This window comes from Aedes albopictus, chromosome 3 (genome assembly GCF_035046485.1).
Source record: "Aedes albopictus strain Foshan chromosome 3, AalbF5, whole genome shotgun sequence".
In the NCBI taxonomy this organism is placed as follows: domain Eukaryota; kingdom Metazoa; phylum Arthropoda; class Insecta; order Diptera; family Culicidae; genus Aedes; species Aedes albopictus.
Window position 1 is genome coordinate 374,764,028 of NC_085138.1, and position 15,627 is coordinate 374,779,654.

Below are 15,627 nucleotides of genomic sequence, written 5' to 3' on the forward strand. Positions count from 1 at the left end.
AAGTACATATATTTGATGATATTGTAGAGAAAATCAAAAATTTTGTTTTATCAGATGCGAAATTTAGCGACCTGTGCGATTTTCTGCGGTTTGAAAATTCTGGTTGTCTTCATCTTCAGGCGCCGCCCTGTAAAGGTTAGTGACAAAATGGGAATTTTTTTTAATTAACTTTTCAGAAAACTAGCCTATTATAGATCATGGAACGTTGAAACATAGATTGGTTAATGTCAAATGGACGAAAATGAGGTTTGAAGTTGAAAAACACTTTCGCATTTTTTCCTGCCGCATACTGTATTAAGTTTTCAGAAATTATGATGAATGGTGTTATGAATGAGCATGAATGAATACGTGTCAGCAAAAGTAATTGATGCCAATAACTGCCAGGGAACGGTGGATTGTGGGTTGATTGTTTTCTTCTCTATTGGTATTGAATCATTTTATGACCTAATCGGTTGTTTTCAACTTAGGGTGGAAGGGAGCAGAGTGATTAAAGTTTTTAATCAAATGCTTGATTTGGTTCACTCAATCTTCCATTTACTTTATCATAATTAATTTCAGAATTTTCGGAAATTTTAAGAAAGCCAGAAGATTAGAAGGTTATGGCTATTTGGGTCCAGATTGATATAGGTCCTAAGGGACTATTAGGGAAAACCGTTATAAAGAGCTCTACTATGTAGAGGATACCGGAGGGGTTCCTAGGGGCTTCAGGGAACTTTCAGGAAAGTTTTAGTGGATATTTCAATGCATTTTAAAGCTTTTCAAGGGGCGTCAGAGGTTTCTAGGCAGTTTCAGGCAGTTTCTAGAGAGAAACCGGATGGTTTCAGAGGTTCTTTAGTATTTTAAGTCATCTTAGGAGGTTTCGCAGGCATTACGAGAAGTTTGTGGGAATCTCAGGGGTGCACACTAAAAAAATCTCAATTTTCATTGTGACACAATCGAATAAACTGACGTAATTTGGCATGACTCAAATGTTCAACTGATCAATTTTTGTGGCTCGAGTGATCTTTTCATAAATATAAATATTTCCAAACTAACTTTATGTCATTTCAGACTTATTCAGTAGATTTTAAAGCAAATACCTACGATACTTAATCACGTAACGTATTCTTCAGTTCGTTGCCTCATAAATTTACATGAGAAAAGACACAACCACGGTTTGTTTACAAGTGGCGAATCTTTAAACGTCATTTTTCGAAATCGGTGGCACAAGCAGCTCGCTTCAAGTTCTCGTGAATTTTTTCTTCACATAGTTGAAGTTCAGTAGATTTTATTGAAACATTATGTTGATGGCTTTAAGTGGCCCGAGAAGCGGACATAGTAGGCGGCAGCAACAGGTAAGTATTAGCAAAAAGGGGAGGAATCATGGTATGCACTCCTCCTCAGTGCGTTAGTGTAGTGAAAAAGAAGAGTTGTTGGAATGTTTGTTATTTTTTCAGCTTCCTGCGATACAAACTACCCTGCATCATGAGTGCTGCATCGATTTGCGTCTTCCCTGTGATGGCGATTCTCAAGCTCCATGCGGCCTACCCCTGAGGACCGGACTCCCAGAGCACGAGAAACTCCAGCCCCTATAATCAGTGATCGGCTCAACAAGCAACAACAATCACCACGGCGGCCGTCCGTGGAGGAAGAAAGTCTTCCGGGAGATGGCCGCGTTTGTTTTTTTTTTGTTTCAATTATATTGAAAAATCAATTAATAAAAGCATGAAAGAGTACCCTACGCCATTCACGTCAAATCATTAATTGAGAGAATCTGGGGGAAAGTTCTGTAGCGTTGGTATTTTTGAGGTTATGTTATGATGCGTCGTCAGCTTGCAGTAAAATTACACGACGCTGCTCCGAATTCATCTCTTGTAAAAATAAGTTCGCACTTAATCTTGCGTCATTTTTCTCGCTGCAATATGTCGGCGTTAAATGACATAAAATTACAAGGTTTTTTCGAAGTGTGTGTTTTATATGGGCTTAAAGGTGTTCAAAGGTATTTCAAGGGTATCAGATCAGACTGCAGAAGAGTTAAATAGAAATTTACGGGGTCCTTGGTGGATTACTTCGAAGAGATTCCCAGGCTTATCAGTGGATTTCAGGGAGGTTAATAGAAATTTTTAGAACGGTTCTGGGGGTTTGGGAGACCTTTAAAAGTGTTTCACACACTAAAAAAATCTCAATTTTCATTGTGACACAATCGAATAAACTGACGTAATTTGGCATGACTCAAATGTTCAACTGATCAATTTTTGTGGCTCGAGTGATCTTTTCATAAATATAAATATTTCCAAACTAACTTTATGTCATTTCAGACTTATTCAGTAGATTTTAAAGCAAATACCTACGATACTTAATCACGTAACGTATTCTTCAGTTCGTTGCCTCATAAATTTACATGAGAAAAGACACAACCACGGTTTGTTTACAAGTGGCGAATCTTTAAACGTCATTTTTCGAAATCGGTGGCACAAGCAGCTCGCTTCAAGTTCTCGTGAATTTTTTCTTCACATAGTTGAAGTTCAGTAGATTTTATTGAAACATTATGTTGATGGCTTTAAGTGGCCCGAGAAGCGGACATAGTAGGCGGCAGCAACAGGTAAGTATTAGCAAAAAGGGGAGGAATCATGGTATGCACTCCTCCTCAGTGCGTTAGTGTAGTGAAAAAGAAGAGTTGTTGGAATGTTTGTTATTTTTTCAGCTTCCTGCGATACAAACTACCCTGCATCATGAGTGCTGCATCGATTTGCGTCTTCCCTGTGATGGCGATTCTCAAGCTCCATGCGGCCTACCCCTGAGGACCGGACTCCCAGAGCACGAGAAACTCCAGCCCCTATAATCAGTGATCGGCTCAACAAGCAACAACAATCACCACGGCGGCCGTCCGTGGAGGAAGAAAGTCTTCCGGGAGATGGCCGCGTTTGTTTTTTTTTGTTTCAATTATATTGAAAAATCAATTAATAAAAGCATGAAAGAGTACCCTACGCCATTCACGTCAAATCATTAATTGAGAGAATCTGGGGGAAAGTTCTGTAGCGTTGGTATTTTTGAGGTTATGTTATGATGCGTCGTCAGCTTGCAGTAAAATTACACGACGCTGCTCCGAATTCATCTCTTGTAAAAATAAGTTCGCACTTAATCTTGCGTCATTTTTCTCGCTGCAATATGTCGGCGTTAAATGACATAAAATTACAAGGTTTTTTCGAAGTGTGCAGAAACATGAGCGTAGTCAGAGGGGGGCCGGGGGGTTTTGGCGTGGCTGAAGGAACTCTTTTTGGGACTCATTCAAGAATTTCTCCAGGAAATAATTCAAGACTTCCTCCAGGAACTGTCTAGCGATTCCCTTACACGCTAAGAAAATGTTTCTCCAAAATGAGCAAGATTTACACAATTTACTCAATTTTTGTGCTGTTTCACTGTTACCGTGCAGGAATTCCTCTCGGGATTGCTTCTGGGATTCCGTCTGGGGTTTCTTGAGGATTCCTTCTGGGGTTTCTTCAGGAATTCCTCTAGAGATTTCTTCAGAAACTGCTACTGAGATTCCTCCAGGAATTCCTCTACGAACTTTTCCTAGGATTCCTTTCTTCAGGATATCTCCAATAATTCCTATTGGGATTTATTCAGTACTTTCTCCTAGAAATTCTTCAAAAACTCCTTCTGGAATTTCCTCAGGAATTTCTCCTGGGATTTCTTATGGAATTCTTACCGAGATTCCTCCAGGAATTTCTCAAGGGATTCCTCCAAAAATTTCTCCAGGGATTACTTGAGGAATTTCTCAAGGGATTCTTTTACGAATTCCTATAAAAAGTATTACAGAGAATCTGCTAGGATTTCATTCAAGAATTCCTAGGCATTCGTCCAGGGATTCCTACTGGAAATGCTCCAGTGCTTCTTCAAAGAATATCTCCAGGGATTTCTTTTGGAATTCATCCAAGGATTCTTGCAGGAATTGCTCCAGAGACTCTTTTAAGGATTCTCCTGAGAATTTACGCAGAGATTTGTCCAACTATTTCTATAGAGATTCTTCGGTAATTTCTATGTAGATTCCTCCTGAAAATCCTATAGGTAAGACTCCAGGAAATCCTCCAGATATTGCTCTAGGCATTCCTTCAGGCGTTCCTCCAGAAGTTCCTCTAGAAATTCATCCAGAGATTTCTATAGAAATTCCTCCAGGAATTGATCAAGGAATTTCATCAGGAATTGATCAGGGAGTTCCTTCAGAAATTGATCAAGCAATTCCAGAAATTCTTCCAAAAAATCCTGAGATTCCTACAAGAATTCCTCCAGAGATTCATCTAGGAATTCCATTGGGGATTACTTCAGGGATTTGTCCAAGAATTCCTACAGAAATACCTACAGGCATTCCTCCAGGAGTTATTCCATGAGTTCTTCTAGAAATTCCTCAAGGGATTTCTTTATGGATTTCAATGGAGATTCCTCCAAGCATTCATCGAGGCATTCATCCAGGATCTCATTCATGAGTTCCAATGGCTTCTTCAAAATTCCTCCATGAAATCTTCCGGGAATTCCTCCAGGGAGTTCCTTCAGAAATTCGTCCAAGTATTTCCCCAGGAATTTTTCCAGGCATTTCTCCGAGAGCTCCATCATAATATTCTCCAGGAATCTCTCATCCAGGGATTCCTCCGGGAATTCCTCTAGGGATTCCCCCATGGATTTCGCTTGAAATTCCTGCAGGGATTACTCTTGCAATTCTTTCAGGCATTCTTCCAGGAGTTACATCAGGGATTCCTTAAGGTATGCATTCTGGATTTTTTTCGGGGATTCCTCTAGAGATTTCTTCATGAATTCTTCCAGGGACTGCTCCGGGGTTTCCTTCAGGTATCCCTCCTGGGTTTCGGTCAGGAATATGCCCAGAAGTTCTTTAAGGCATTTCTCCATGATTTCCCTCTGAGATTCCTCCAGGAATTGCTTAAGAGATTTCTCCCGGAACTGCTCTAGAGATTCCTCGAGGAGTACATCCAGGGACTTTTTAGGGATTGCTCCAGTTTTTTTTCAGGAATTCCTTTTGTGGGATTTCAAAGGATATTCCAACATCAATGGAAATTCCAAGACTTCCAAGGAGGATATTTCAAGCGAATTCAGGAGTAAATTTTAAGAGGATTTCTAAGGGGATTCCACCAGGTACATGGGATAGACAAAATGATCGGGACAAGCAAAATTTTCACTTTCTAAAAAATGTTCAACTAGCTGTAACTTTTCGAAAAGTGCATCAAATATTCTCAAATTTTCACTGTAAGTAGATAAACTAGTGGTGTATCAGTGGTCAAAATTTGGAAAAGAGCGGGCTATTCTGCACGAACTTATAAAGAGTCTAGAAAAAGTTATAACTAGCCGATAGCTAACTTTGAGCTGTTATATCTCCGGATTCAATGAACCGAATGCAATGAAATTTTGACCATTTATGACTTATATAATAAGCTATTAAAAACGTTTGACTTAACTTAAAAATCTTAACACGGAAGAAAATTATAACGATTAGTTTATTTTTCTGTTAAAACACCAAATTATTCAAAACTTCAACATCGTTTCAAAATTCAAGATGCTAATTATAGTTCATATAAATTACCTCTATTTGACTTGAATATAAATTTTTGAAGGAAAGCAACAAAATTGTTGGCAATAAATTGAAAAAGTAATGGGATACATATTAAAAACAGATCAATTTACTAAAAAGTCATAAAATAAATGAAATCGCTATAGTTTTGCCTCTTGTTAATCATTTGAAGTTTAGTCAAACGTTTTTCGGAGCTCATCATATGAGTCATAAATGGTCAAAATTTAATTGCATTCGGCGCATTGAATCCGAAGATGTAACAGCTCAAAGTTGGCTATCGGATAATTACACCTTTTTCTAGAATCTTTATAACTTTGTGCAGAATAGTTCAACCTTTTTCAAATTTTGACCAATGATACACAACTAGTTGATCAACTTACAGTAAAAATTTGAGAATGTTTGATGCACTTTTCAAAAAGTTACTGCTCATTGAACATTTTTTGGAAAGTGAAAATTTTGCCTGTCCCGATCATTTTGTCTATCCCCTGTATACTTTTAGAAATTCCTCAAGGAATTCCTCCTGAAATTCTTTCAGGATTTTTTTTACAGGAATTCCTCCACAGGTTGATTGATTGATTTATCTTTATTTGAGAGACTTTCAGCCTTTGGCTGGTTCGTCTGTATTCCTCCACAGGGATTAAACCGGGATGTTTTCCAGGAATTGATCCAGGAATCCTTTAGTGATTCCTTCATAAGGCTGACACAAATTTCGATTTTCTCTAATGTCACCCCTCCCCCCCCCCTCGGAAAATTTTGGTCGGAATTCGACATTTTGAGGGGGGACACAAATAAATTATTCAAGAAATTCAAAAAATTTAAACTGAAATCAGAGTGGCCGAAAAAATTTCTTAACAAATCCGATGAGTTTCATGAGTTTGCCTAATTGTTTGGGAAATTGTTCATCAAATACGTTTATTATTTATCCTGCCCCCCCTTGCCGAGTCAACGAGAAAAGTGACAAAAGAAGAAAATGAGATTTGTTCCGGCCTAAATTGCTTTCGGAATCTTATCCAGGGATGCACTCATGAATTTCTCCAGGATTATCTGAAGATCTTTTTGAATTACTTCAAGGGTTTCTAGAGAATTTTTTCAAGCGGTTTGTATTGGAAATCTCCAAGATAATTTTGGAAGGATCCATACAGGATCTAGGCAATTCTCGAAGAAGTCCTCCAGGAATTCGTTTACAATTATCTCCAAGAAATCTTTTAGGAGTTCATCCACGAATTTGTGCAGTAATCTATCCGTGAGTTCCTTTAAGAAAACCCCCTGCAGCTCCTGCAATGGATTTCTTTCAGAAATTCATCCTGCAAATCTTTCAGGAATATATTATTTTTTTTTCAATCAAGAAATCCTTCAAGAATTAATGCATTGATTTTTGTAGGAACTCCCTAGAGATTCCTTTGGGAATTTATCCGCCCTACAGGAATTCTTCCAAAAATTTGTCAAGGGAGTTCTTCAGAAGTCCCCTCGAAAATGCATAAAGAGTTTCCTCCAACGATTGTATTAGGACTTATTCTTGAATTCATTCTGATTTTTGAAAAGGGATTTCTCCGGAAATTTGATTTGAAATTTCCCCAAGAAGTTTTCCAAATTTTTTTTCAGAGAATCAGTAATCAGTAATCCCTCCAGCAGTTTCTTAAGGAGTTTACTCAGAGATTTCATCAGGAATTCTTACAATAAGTCTTTCAGGGGTTCTTCCAAGCAACATACATGTAAGGGGTGATACACAAATTATGTCACGCAAAAATCGACCTTTTTCAACCCCCGCTCCCCCCTATGACACACTTTTTGAATGGGACCTCATTTTTTTTGTATGGGTTGTCACGTTTTGCAAAATACGCGCCTATTAGCCTATCAGCGTGACGTAATTTGTGTACGACTCCCAACAGAAGAGTCACGCCAGCGCACGTTTTGGTTACGCAGAAGTCACTGTAACTTACTAATAAAAATATAAGTACTTATATGCTAAGAGTGCTTTCAGACATTTCTCCAGGGAATCCTTCAGGAACTCACAAGGGAAAGACTCTTTCGAAATTCCCAAGATTTTTCTCAGAATTCCTTTAGTAATTCCTCTTACTAATACATCCCTCCATACAATCCTTTTTGTATACATTCTAGCAATTCATCCACGAATTGCTTCAGGATTTTTCCAAGAATTTATGTTTTTTTTGAGTTCTCCCGAAATGCCTTCAGAAAATGTTTTAATAATTTCTTCAGATATTCCCTTTAAGAATTCTTACAGGGATACCTCCAGTGATAGTTTCAAGGCTTTTACGAGAATACCCTCATAAATTCTTCCACGGATCCTTCCGGTTATACGTTTATTGACATATCTATAGGATTATAGTCAGGATTCGTTATACACGGTGCAACCCACTTTACGCCCACCGCAATGTCCGCAATTTCTTTGTTGTCTTTCAACTAATTCAGCTCATTTTTTAAGATAATTAGCTTAAGATTTGCGACAACTGCACACAAAAAATGAGTTGAATCCATGGCTCAATCGGATTTAAGACATCAGCTCTGAGATAAGTTTATGCAGTATATGAGTATGTATATGATACTGTGTTTCGGGAAATTCCCTGCGAAGAAGAACTCAGAATAATACAACTGAAGGTTAATTTTTAAAGGAAGAGGGAAAACATTATGTAGACATTTTCAAAGAAATCATCGAATTGATTTTCATTGTGTTCTTCTAAAAAAAATGTTAAAGGACATCATGTAGGAAGTTCTGCACTAGTCCTAAAAGACTTTGTAATTTCCAAAAGAATGCAGCAATGGTATTTTACGAAAGTTTTGTAGATATTAACAAAAAATATATATATCAAGAGCTCCAAAAGAACTAATGCACGAGTAAATAAAAATCCTAAAATTTCCACTACTAGCGTGGTGATTTGTGTAAAACAGGTGAGGTTTTTTCAACGTACCCGTAACGTGGGTAGATCACCTTAGAATGGTACGTTGTTGCAGTGTAAGATCTACCAAATCAAATTTTGGTCTTGATATTTGCTGTATTCATAAATATTCCAAGATCAAAGTTTGATACACTTATTTGTGTTTCGTAGTATTTTCGTTTCAATGTACTGCTAATTATCATTTTATTTCAGCAGGGTGCAGGTAAATTTATCGTATGATATAAATAATATTGTAAAAATATGTAACTGTAGCGAGCGTATCACTAATATGTAGCTTTTTTATTTCTTTATTTCGTCAATCCAACGTAGACTAGTACATAGACATAAACATATACATTAATTTTGTTTTCTATTTCTAATTAATGCATTTTATTATTTTTTCATAGGGGTCTAAAAAGTAGTTCGTTCAAACTATGCGTGTCTATTTCTGTTGTTATTGAAATATTGTTTCAGATTATGCCGAGACATTGTAAAGTTAATCATTTCGCAATGTTCATTATAGATTGACATCATTTGATTAATTGGTCCAAATTTAGCGTAATCCGTCCGATTATAACAAGTTTTAAAAGGTGTTCGACTACGAAGACGTCGTGTAGGCGCATAGAAATTGAATTTAGATAAAATTTCAGATGAGTAAATTCGTTGCGAAATAATATCATTTACAAATGAGATCATGGCGATCTCACGACGCTCTTGTAATGTCTGAATGTTTATAAGCATGCAGCGTGCTTCATATGATGGATATTAATATTATTTTATATTTCAGATTAACAACCGAAGAATCTAGTAATTCAACCAAATGCCATCAAGATGACGAGGAAACCAGGCAGAACTGGGCAGACATCTGATTCGAAGCAGTCTAACAATGGTGTGCCTGAACGTTGACCAAGCGTATCTTTTGTAGTCTACCCTTCCATCAACAACACCGTGACACCTAGGCCTGAGAGAACGTAGAGCTGTCTAAACTAACTGTGTCCAAAACTAACTATCCTTTCCCAATCCTCAGCAGTCGCAAGGACGTGGCCAGGACAGTGCTCGACCATTGAAGGATTGCGTCAGTCTTGTCTAAGAGTCAGAGATTAGTCCCAAATATTTGTGCTTTGGTTCGGACGGGAAGGAGGCAACCCTCATAACAGCGGTCTAGGACTGTACCACCTACGAATTTGTGCGACTCGCTTAATGCTAATGCTAATGCTAACAGGTGAGGGTTTTTCAACGTATTGTACAAAATACAACAGCATGACTGTTGAAGAATTGAAAAATGCACTAGAGGGGCCCAGATGCAAAGGGGTGTAAGTGACCATTTTGTCGATTTAGGAGCTAAGCATACAAAAATACTTTAGATTTCATGCTTTCAAGATCTTGCATAAGATTGTTATTACGACGATTAGAAAAAAAAAAATACAATAAATCAGAGAAAATAAGGTGGTTTTGAAACTCTATACATTTTGTGTGGGATGAAACATTGGTGAAAAACTTTAAACCTCATTTACTCGAAAGTGGGTTTTTATCAGTTACACCCCTTTGCTTCTAATCCCTCTCATTTGTAATATACAGGTCGGCCTCGATTATCCGGAGACAGCTTCTAAAGGTTCACAAGAATCTCGATAACGGAATGTTGTATGAAGCTGAAATTTTGACATTTTGTCAAGCTAATTTTGATTAACAACCAGTAAAAACTTTAGCTTTGTATATCATTCCTTTTGCCAGATATATGTTTGGGGAGCTTTAGAACCCAACTCCGGATAATCGAGTCCGACCGGTAATTATATTAGTAATTCTATTATATTCAATTTCATCGTGTTGCGTTTAGTTATAAAAGTTAAATTTGCTGATTTTAAGACCACCCTACCCCCCTGACCAAGAAGCTGGCGACGCCTTCGTAATCAGAGGGGATATAAAGTGGTTTAAAGGAGCTTCATAGCATTTCATTGGATTTCAGGGTCTTCAAGGGCATTTCGTGCTATCATGGGGAGGGGGGATGTTCTCGAAAGTTTTAGTAAAGATTGCAAGAGCTTCAAGCGGGGTTTCAGACATTTTTCTTTTTTTGTTAAACACGAACGAAAGATCACTGGCTACGCTTGTATATTCGATGACCCATATTCAAGAGAGTTTTTCGACCCTAAACAATCATTGAACTCACCACTTGCCCGAACATAATTGTAGGAGAATGTGCGAGCATGAATTTTGTACGTAGTGTTTCAAATGATCTATAGCTCTGTGTTTGTAGTTCCAATGTCCTAAATTCAAGGGGATTTTTTGGATATTTAACCCTCTAATACCCAGAGTATTGTGTTGTTCTTTGCTGTGCATGTATCACTCCTGTAGGGGTGAGTATGGCAGCATAATCGATCGCGTTCGCTATTGTCTCGAGTGAAAATCAAAACAATAGATGCGCGGGTGTTTAGTGTTCAGTATTGTGTTGTTCTTTGCAGAGAAGAACATTAATCAAGATAATTAGATGATCGGCATTGAACCACAAAAACCCCACAACAATTGGTGAGATCTTTCCAATATTATTTATTTATAAATACTTCTATTTCAGTATACTTACTTTATAACTGCTTATAAGTTGAAAATTCGTTATTTTCAACATCCTTTCATCTCTTGGAAGATGCTTCAATTCTGGGCTCTTTCTAAGTTGATGAAGGGATTTATAAATGCTTGCAAGGACTTGGCCAGGTGTGTGGAGCTGAGTGAATCTATGACATTGTAGATAGTAGCGACATCAGCAATGTCAATGGAAATATTCAACTTTGCAACTTTATCCAAGATTTGTGCAAGTATTCATGCTATGCTATTTAACCCTCTAATACCTAAATTTTTGATTTTGATCTAAATATCATTTTTCGTCATCTAAAATCGATTTGAACATGTTTTGGAAGATGATTCTTTTTAATTCTCGATTTCGTGAATTTCAGTTTTTGATTTTTCTCATTTTTATTTTTGAACATCCCACAGTTTTATATTTTTCCTGAAAGCTTATTTGGCGTACGGATTTTTTGAGATGAACACATTTTGAGATTTTATGATTATTGTTGAAATATTTTTATTTTTATTTTTTCCATAGAAAATTTTATTTTCCGTGTAATTTTAAGGAAAATACCCAAGCAACACAACAAGCTGTATAAGTGTTTAAAATTCACTATTCAAACAAAACTTATTGTATTTTTCTTGTATTATTTCCTTATATTTGAACACTTGTACAATCAAAACAGCGCAAAAAATGGTGGCTTATAAAACATCTTACATATACTATAAGATGGATCTCAACACATTTATATCGCTTAAAAATGTGATATAGAACATACCATCAAACTTCCAAATATGCATCCAAATATTTATCAATAATATCACTTGCAAAACACACATATAAAACAATTGCATTCATAAGCTCAAATAATACATTTTGGTAGTAATATAACTTGTAAAAAACGCTTATAGTACACATTATTTGCACAGGTTGGAATTTAGCTATCCTTAAGCTATATAACCGACAGAAAGCAGTTATACTACAAAAATAATATATCCAACAATATATATGTACATATGTACCGAAAAAATTGTCAGAACACAGAAAATAAAATCAATTTAATCATAAATATATTTGGCTTCTTCAACCACATGAACATGGAATTTGAAAAATGTTATGAAGTCAATATTTTTTGTAGATTATTTAGATAGCCAATTAAGACATGGTTTATGTTCAATGATGGTAGCGCTATTTCACATGCGAATCAAAATTCATGGTGAAACTGTCGATTTTGCTCACCCAAAATTCAAGCGCAGCAGGGTTCAATTAAATAAGCCAACCATGTCCATTAAAATAAGCCAACCAAATTGTGCTGTTCTATCAATTTATTGACTCCACATGAAGAACCAATATGGCTGATTCTCTATGAAGCTTACAGTGTCGTACATAAAATGTAAACAACTATCCAAATTATAATAATAATTGTCTTTGATCCTAAGATTTATCACTGTTTATAACACACGTGAGATTAGAGTAATATGAAGTCAATAACTAGTTTTGTTTCCAAATTTATAATGAATTAAAGGAAAAAAATACCAATCGGTTTCCATCTTTTTATTGGTGCATGCACATTTTTGACAGATACTGTAATTGGGATGCATTTGCTTTGGAAACGACGCTATATCTGAAGACCTTGTGTTAAAATTACGTTAGTAATAAAAACTTAAAACATTCTTACATCAAACGCTTTATCGAGCTATAATTATGTTTTGAGGTCAACATTTAAACTCTGAAATAACTACACTACAACCTAATTTCACCCTGGTTGAATCTGTCAAAATGTAAACGTAAACATTGTCATTGTTCTCTTCGCTCTGCTGTTGGTGCTGAATCTGAGTCGTTTTTTTTTTTTTTGGAAATTCAGGAATTAAACCAATCGCAATCTGATTCGGGATAATTCCAGCTGCTGCCGAGAGGTCTTAGGATGTGGTGATGTCCAGAACGATACTATTCGGCCGTACACAAGAGTACAAGTTGCGTCCCGAAATTCAACGATAATAGCCCAGATCAAACTTTTCTGTGGTCGTCATCTTCGACGCTCTGTATGCTCGACAGCCAATACAAATCTACCACGACATAAGTTTCGACATCATCGTTCTCGTCAGAGATCTTTCTGTCCACTACCGACCAAAATATGGGCCATGAAAACTATGCCATAATCTGTGTTGAATTGTGTAGTTATGAAAATTCGGCAAACGCAAAATAAGAGGCCTTTGTATAATAAAAACATTGTTGCTTTTATGAGTGATGTTGTATTATTATTATATATTAGTAAAATGTACTTATTTAATACTTGGTGCAATCTTTGATATTTGTTTGCTGTTTGTAATCGACTAACATTATAAAAGCCTAATAATAACACAATATGCTTAATGATACACTTATACTACAGCTATAAAACATCTTTTGAAGTTTTGATTTTGAAAGATGTTTTCTGTGTTACTTGGGTAATTTTAGAGTGTATTCGATTCCCTTAAACTATAAAACTAGGATAGAATGATTTGGGAAATATTTAAAATATGTTAATTGTAGCGATTCAATACAAAATAAACAATGACTTCTAGAAGGTGACTAAAACATCAATTTTTAAATGATTTAAAAAATGTAAATATGCTTTAAAATACACAAAAACCATTTTGAGATATACAAAACAGTCCTAAACATCAGCCAAAAATATAAAAATTTTGATTTTTCACGAAACAAAAATTACAAAAATGCTCAAACTATACGACGTCTAAAGGCAGGATTGGGTATTAGAGGGTTAAACTCGCCTTAACCTTTCAGGACGCGCCCCTGTTTGAACCTTCAACTGCACTGTGCTTGTGCTGTATACGACGAGTGAGGTTTTTTAGCTGTGTTGTATATTTTACAACGGCGTACGTCCTGAAGGGTTAAAACACAATAGCGTTAAGTTATGTCAATAGCGTCAAAAATTCGGCATTGAAAATAGAGTTGGAACAACTAAAAAGCGGAAACAAAATCTGGAAGCAGGCGTTTACCTATAACCCAGCCGGACATCGCAATAGTGGTAGACTAAAAGGGTCATAGTGGCGCAAGTCGAAGAAACCAAAAAGTAGATGGAAATTTGACCTGACCTTTTTATCAGAGGAAAAGGGTTGTACCTAAGTAATAAACTTCGTGTCAGATGCATTCATTTTTTTATTTACACAGCGTAGTAACTTCATCCATAAACAATCGCCGCTTTGCCGCGTCAATCTTTGACTTCTCAAGCTTCCTTCGATATTTCCTTCGTCCCACTGAGCTGATGTATTCCTCGGGGATCTTTGCTGCACCCTTCGACTGATAGTACACATCAAACAAATCCAAAGCTCGATCCCACTCCTGCATGGTGAGGCACAACCTGATCATATCATAACAATGGATGCACAAACAGACAGTGCTGTTCAGCATTACGTACTGGTCCAGATGGTATGACAGGACTACTTGAAGACACTGGTTGGCAGAAACGTTTATCAGCTTAAATGTACTAAGACAAATGCAGCAACTGGCTTGAATGTAAATATCCTGCCCCTGGAGATCCGTGGTTGATGTCATCTTGACAGTAGAAGATGATACGTCGTTGTTGGCGAGTTTTTCTGCCGTTTCGGTCTTTTATAGTTTAGTGAGAAAGGAATACTTTTTTGGTACCTACACGAACTGCTCACAGTTCTATCGAGCATCCAATGATACCTATGTAGGTATCTAGTTGTAGGTACTATTAACTCCCAATGGATGGCTGCTAACCAAACTATCACATTCTACCTGATACGAAAAGCAACATACTAGGAGCGAGCACTCCAGCTGAAACGACCTAGCTATACAATCTCGTAAGTCAATAGGATAGATCGGCAACAGTGTTGTTGTTTTCTCCAATTCTTGCAACATAAACAACATAGTTATCCAAAGTTTTGCTCAAATAGCATCAAATTAGGCAAGGAATCATAATACCCACGCTTTTTGCACTATTTCATTGCAGAAACGGAGAATTGACCTTCTCACCATACAAAAATCAGCTCATTACTACAAATCTAGTACTACACCGAACGTGCCTCATTGGTTACAGGTGACTACAAAGTGTTTCTTTGGAAAGCTTCAAAACGCTGATCGAGCAAAACATACAGGGTGTCCAGCTAAGCCGGGAATGAAAATCTGCGGGAAATACGGGAGTTTATGGAAAAAATGTGGTCCTTATAACTTAAGTTAAGTTAAGTTACTTAACTCATCTAAGCAGCGAATCTTAGTCTAATCATTAAGCGATTCGCACCAATTTGTAGGTGATGCAGTCTTAGACGTCTTTCCGTTCGAACCAAAGCACTAAAATTTGAGACTAATCTCTGCCTCTAAAACAACACTCCATTGGTCGAGAACTGTCCTGGCCGCTGAGGAATGGGAAAGCAAGGTTAGTCGGACTACCAAGAAAGATGTCGCAACATCTTCAACCTACTGGAATAACTTATAATTAGAAGGCACGAAATGTTGCTAATTGACAAACTGAGAGAGACACAAACAGGAGTGTGTTGTGGATTGGCATCTAAGCCGAAAGAGAGATGGGTTTGTGAAATAGGAGTGTTCACAGTGTGGCTTCGGAGTCAGTTTGGCTTTCTAAGTATCATTACTTGTTC